Raw genomic sequence first — 6,000 nt, 5'->3', positions numbered from 1 at the left:
TGTAGAGAAGGATCCTGTGTGTAGGTTCGGGAAGGAACCTCTCTGTAGCTACCTCCACGTGACGGAGTCCTCCTTGCTGAGGGATATGTGCGGAGGTGGATACCGCATTCTGTAGCCTTTGTAGTAGTTCAGGATTGCAGAGTACTCTTGGGGCACGGGGTGTTAGATGCCCGGTATTGAGCGTAACCTTGAGCTATCTCGTCCGCCTTCTTGGTTTCCCCTTACCCCGGTGTGTTCCGGTGTTCACACGATCGTGTGTCTCATTAGGTCTTCTTCTTCAGGTTGTTTCATTATGCGGATTGCTCGATGACCGATTCTGCCCCGCAGATAGTTGCGGCACGTTGCTTGCGAGTCTGTCAAACTTGTCAGTGACTGCTTCTTCCTGTAGCCTTCCGCCAGGGCCATAGCTACGGCAACCTCCTCGGCCTCGACGACTGAGCAGTCTTTGAGCGATGCGCTGGTCAATACTCTTAGATTCGAGTCAACAAGCATCGCTACCCCGTTTGAGTGTTCCTGCCCACTGGTCCTGAGGTATTTATTTATTTATTTCATAATACTGCAGGCCTGATGGCCCAAGCAGGAGGGGCATACCAGGTAACAATCACACACAGAAAAAACAAAAAATACAATACACACTACAATTCGGTGAGAAAAAAGGAATCATAATAGTAATAGTAATTATTAAACAATTTGACAGTCTAACAAATAAAAATAGGCAATAACACACAGCACAATTCGGCATGAACAAAGGAAACAGATATAAAGTACTGAAAAGTTGAGCAGCCTAACCAAACAAATGACCTTCCAGTGCCTTGTTAAAATTACTGCTTTGGAAAAGAAATTCTGGAAGCAAATTCCAATCAGAGATTGTCCGTGGGAAAAAACTGTACTTAAATGAATTTGTTCGGGCAAAGACAGGTTGCAGCATATGTTCCCTAGTGTGTCGTGTTCGTCTGGCAGTAGAAGGTTGGACAAAGTTAGGTAATGGAATATTAACTTCCTGTGACAGAATCTTACGAAGAAACAAAATTCTGTTCATTTTGCGGCGGACTGAAAGGAGCGGGATGTCATTTTCTACCATCAGCTGTGTGGGAGAATCAGATCTGCTGTACTTGTGGAAAATAAACCTGACTGCTTTCCTTTGTATCATTTCAAGAGCAGTGATGTTCTTTTTGTGTGAGGGTCCCAAATGATAGAGGCGTATTCGAGCTTAGTTCGGATGAATGTGTTGTATGCCAAAAGTTTGATATTAGATGGGGCGCGATTAAGTTTGCGTTTTAGGAAGCAGAGTGTCGAGAATGCCGAAGAACAAATTTGTGAGATATGCGGTGACCAGTCCAATTGATTGGTAAGTGTCAGCCCTAAATACTTATGGCTTGCTACTTCTTTAATATCGGAGCCTTGTAGGGAATAAGTAAATGGGCTAAAATGTTTTTTCCTTGTTACACGTAGGAGTACAGTTTTCTTGACATTAAGTTTCATGCTGCATTCCACACACCATTTGTCAATAGCTGTCAAAGAGGCTTGAAGAATACCATGATCAGAAGTTTTCCTTACCTGCTTAAACACTATGCAATCATCTGCAAATAATCGTATGGATACAGAATTTGGAATAACATCAGGCAAATCATTTATATATATAAGAAACAGTAATCGACCCAACACGCTTCCCTGCGGTACACCCGAAGTGACACACAGTGATTCGGAAATGGCACCATTCACCTCAACAAACTGACTTCTCTTTTCCAAGTATGCCTCTAGCCATTGAACTATATATTAGCTCTAATTTACGAATAAGTTTATTGTGTGGGACCGTATCGAAGGCCTTGGCAAAATCCAAGAACAATATGTCCATTTGGCCGGAATTGTCAAGGGCAGAGGATAATTCATGAACAGTTGACACAAGTTGGGTAACTGTTGACATTCCTTTTCGGAATCCATGTTGGAAAGGTGACAAAATGTTTTTGTCACTGAGAAAATCCCTAACGATACCCGCCAGAATGTGTTCTATAATTTTGCAACAGCTGCTAGTTATTGATATAGGACGGTAATTGGATAGTATTGATCGATCACCTGATTTGTGAATAGGCACTACAAGTGCTACTTTCCAGTCAAAAGGTAAATCACTTGTACGGAAGGAAACTGAAAACATGTTGGCTAAATACTCAGCAATCTGTGAAGCATAGCGTTTTAAAAAAGTGTTTGGAATGCCGTCCACTCCACAGCCTTTCTTTGTGTCAAGTTGGCGTAGCAATGATAATACGCCTTCTGTTGAGATGGAAGGAATACTACTAGGATCTATACATTCTTTCGATTTAGTAAGGACAGGTTTCAATGTGAAAGCGCTTTGAAAGTAATGATAAAAGAATCCGCAATTTTCTGGCTATCAAGTAACACAGTTTCATCTGTTTTCACTCTATCTATCACTTCCTTTCTCTTACTTAGATGTCTCCAAAATCTGCTAGGATAAGTATTTAAATATGAAGGAAGAATAACTTGGTAGTAATGGTTCTTTGCCATCATTAACTTACGTGCTAACGCGTGCTTTAATTCTTGAAAGGTTGCAGTAGGGGCCTTAAGTTGCCTACGATGTCGTTTTATTTTGCGTTTCAGGTGTATAATTTCCCGGGTGACCCAAGGATTCCTTCGATTAGGTTTTATTTTTTTCAGAGGAACAAAAGTTTCAATAGCAGAAAGTATTGATTTTTTAAACCTATTCCACAAAACATGAATATCATCGCTCTCGTTAATAACTAAAGACGTTTCTAGGTAGTCTATTATGGCAGTGTCGTCTGATCGATTAAAGTCTCGAATACGTACAGGTGGTACATTCTCGGACGACCGTTCATAGTTACAAGACCAACAAAACGATAACAAGTCATGATCTGAAATGCCACGCTCAACACTCAAAAAGCCATTGGAAAAAATTTCACTGACAAAAAACAAATCAAGAAGGCACTGTCACGGGTGGGTTCTCTAACCATTTGATCTAAATTCAAAGCTAACATGATATCCAAGATAGTATTATTGTCATCACATTGTCCATAAGCCAGACATGGCCAATTCACGCTTGGCAGGTTGAAATCGCCAGTTAATATGGTATTACAATAACGCTTTGCCAGCAGGTGATCATACAGTTTTTGAAGGTACAAATTTGCAGAGTTGGGTGGACGATAAACTGAACATAGTAGAAAGGAAGTGCCCCAAAGAGATACGTTCAAAAATAAGCTTTCGCGGTCAGGTATTTGGTTTAATACAGTAACGGCAACAGAAGACTTCACTATAACGGCAACCCCTCCACCACGAGAACACCGGTCACGCCTGTATACTTTGTAACCAGTTGGAACAATTGTATCGCTAGAGATGCCATCATGTAACCAAGTTTCTGTAAGGATGACTATATGAGGGTCATATGAAAGAAGCAGGCATTCCAGGCTATCAGTTTTATTCACGATACTCCTGACGTTGAGCGAGAGCATGCGTAGTTGACGCTGCAGAGTCTGTGATCGCTATCTATCTGATTGAACGGTCCGTCGAGCCGGCATTCGCATGTTGCATGAATCATCCCAAACGTAAAGGGCTTTATCAACACGTAGTTTATCTCCAACTAGATTTACTTTTTTGCCAGCGTCCTTCTCTGCTTTTCCGCTTTGCCAAAGTAATTTGCGCTTTCTTAAAGTTTCTGGCGAGAAGTCATTTTGAATAGAAATACCAGAATCTTCTAGCTTCCGTACGTTACGCCAAACCATTTGCTTCTCAAGGTAGTTCTGGAAGTAGAGAATAACTGGGCGAATAGAGGCTCCTCGCCCCATTTTGTGAATGCGTGCTACAGACAAGCAATCAACACCCAATTTTTGATTAAAGACCTCATCAATTACCTTCCGTCACAGGTCATCTTCAGTTTCATCATCCTGTTCGTTAATGCCAAACACAACTAAGTTATTTCTTCGACTACGATCTTCCAAATCCGATAGGCGTGACCTCTGCGAGTTAAGTTCTTCTTGGTATTTTGCAACAATTTCTTGCAGCCTTTGTATCTGCTGCGAATTTTTGTGTACTTCCTTAATATTCTCTTCTACCTTCTCCATGCGCACACCAAATTCAAACACAGCTTTCTCAGTATTCTCCAGTCTTTGCTTAATATCTACTAGATCGCTGCGAATTATTTTCTGACCTTCCACTAGTTGCTCTAACATTTCCGCAACAGAAGGACCAGGGTTTTCCTCTATATCGCCACAAAGCAATAACTTACAAACATGAAAGCAGTCAGCAGCAATAAATAGGAGAGTGTGTGGGCTCGGCACAACAACAAGCGTTCTTTCATCACTTCTAAATAAGCTAGTATAACTAACCTGCAATAAGATGGGAGGCATGCTTAGCACACCGTCCGGTCCTCTTTCGCCGAGCCCACTGAAGTCCCAAGAATGCAGTCCTGATTTTATAGCCCGTGTCTTTGATGACGTCACAAATCCGATGCATGATGTTGCCGCTTGTAGAAAACCGTCGATGCAGTAGGCGTTGTCCCACGTGCTGCCAAATGTTGCTGCTTGCTCTCTGAGCCCATCGCCTTGGGGTTGAAATGTTGAAAGCAGTCCGGCTGTAGATAGCACGATCACCTGCAGTAAGATGGGAGGCATGCTTAGCACACCGTCCGGTCCTCTTTCGCCGAGCCCACTGAAGTCCCAAGAATGCAGTCCTGATTTTATAGCCCATGTCTTTGATGACGTCACAAATCCGATGCTTGATGTTGCCGCTTGTAGAAAACCGTCGATGCAGTAGGCGTTGTCCCACGTCCTGCCGAATGTTGCTGCTTGCTGGCCGCGTCCACATATACCGTCGTATATGTGGCCGCATCCACATATACCGTCGTTTCGTCTTGGGCAGGTATGCAGGTATGAGGCTCTTGCCTCTGTGCGGCACGTTGGAAGGATCTTGGAAAGCGTGGACAATGGATGACGAACGGGGTGCAGCCGATTCGCAGTGAAAGGCCTTTAAGGCCGGCGACTTGTCCGAAGGCTGGTGTGTGCGATGATGTCTTTACTACGCTGGTCACTTCCTTCGGGGAGAAAGGTCGTAGATGTACCCTGGACCTGTACCAATCGTCACGGATGAAAATCGAGCAAGAGAAACAGCCCGTTACGAAGCCGGGGATCACCAGAGCACTCCGGTCTCTTCGTCTTCCAACAAAGAGCCACACCAATTCAACATACATCATCATCATCATCAGCCTGATTATACCCACTGCAGGGCGAAGGCCTCTCCCATATTTCTCCACTTAAACCGGTTCTGTGCTAGCTGCATCCACTTGACCCCTGCGAACTTTTTAATCTCATCCGCCCACCTAACTTTCTGCCGCCCCCTTCTACGCTTTCCTTCCCTTGGAATCCAGTTTGTTACCCTCAGCGACCATCGGTTATCCTCTCTTCGCACTACATGTCCTGCCCATGTCCATTTCTTCTTCTTAATTTCTACTAGAATGTCGGTAACTTGAGTTATTTCTCTGACCCACTCTGCACGCTTTCTATCTCTTAATGTTACACCTACCATTTTTCGTTCCATAGCCTTCTGGGTTGTCCTCAACTTAAGTAGAACTCTCTTGGTTAGCCTCCACGTTTCAGCCCCATAGGTGCGTACAGGCAAGATGCAACTGTTGTATGCTTTCCTCTTGAGCGATACCGGTAAGCTGCTAGTCATAACCTGCGAGTACTTGCCAAATGCGCTCCATCCCAATCTTATTCTTCTTGTTATTTCCTTTTCATGGTCCGGATCTGCGGTTACTACCTGTCCTAAGTAGACATATTCGCCTACTACTTCCAGTACTTCGCTACCTAATGTAAACTGCTGTTCCTTCCCGAGGCTGTTGAACGTTACCTTAGTCTTCTGCATATTGATTTTAAAGCCTACCTTTCTACTTTTTCTGTCTAGGTCATCAATCATTATTTGCAGTTCATCCCCCCCCAGTTGCTTAGCAAGGCAATTTCATCAGCAAATCGCAGATTA

At 43.5% G+C, this 6,000-nt stretch overlaps 1 pseudogene; it reads right to left on the bottom strand.

Annotated features, from left to right (window-relative positions):
- Positions 1-3,509: 3,509 nt before the first annotated feature.
- On the bottom strand, positions 3,510-4,637 carry LOC146186687 (uncharacterized; annotated as a pseudogene).
- Positions 4,638-6,000: the final 1,363 nt, after the last annotated feature.

This window comes from Amblyomma maculatum, chromosome 6, assembly GCF_055883805.1.
Source record: "Amblyomma maculatum isolate TAMU_Amacu chromosome 6, ASM5588380v1, whole genome shotgun sequence".
NCBI lineage: Eukaryota > Metazoa > Arthropoda > Arachnida > Ixodida > Ixodidae > Amblyomma > Amblyomma maculatum.
Note: the sequence above shows the minus strand (reverse complement) of the source record. Positions and strands in the feature narration are given on the sequence as shown.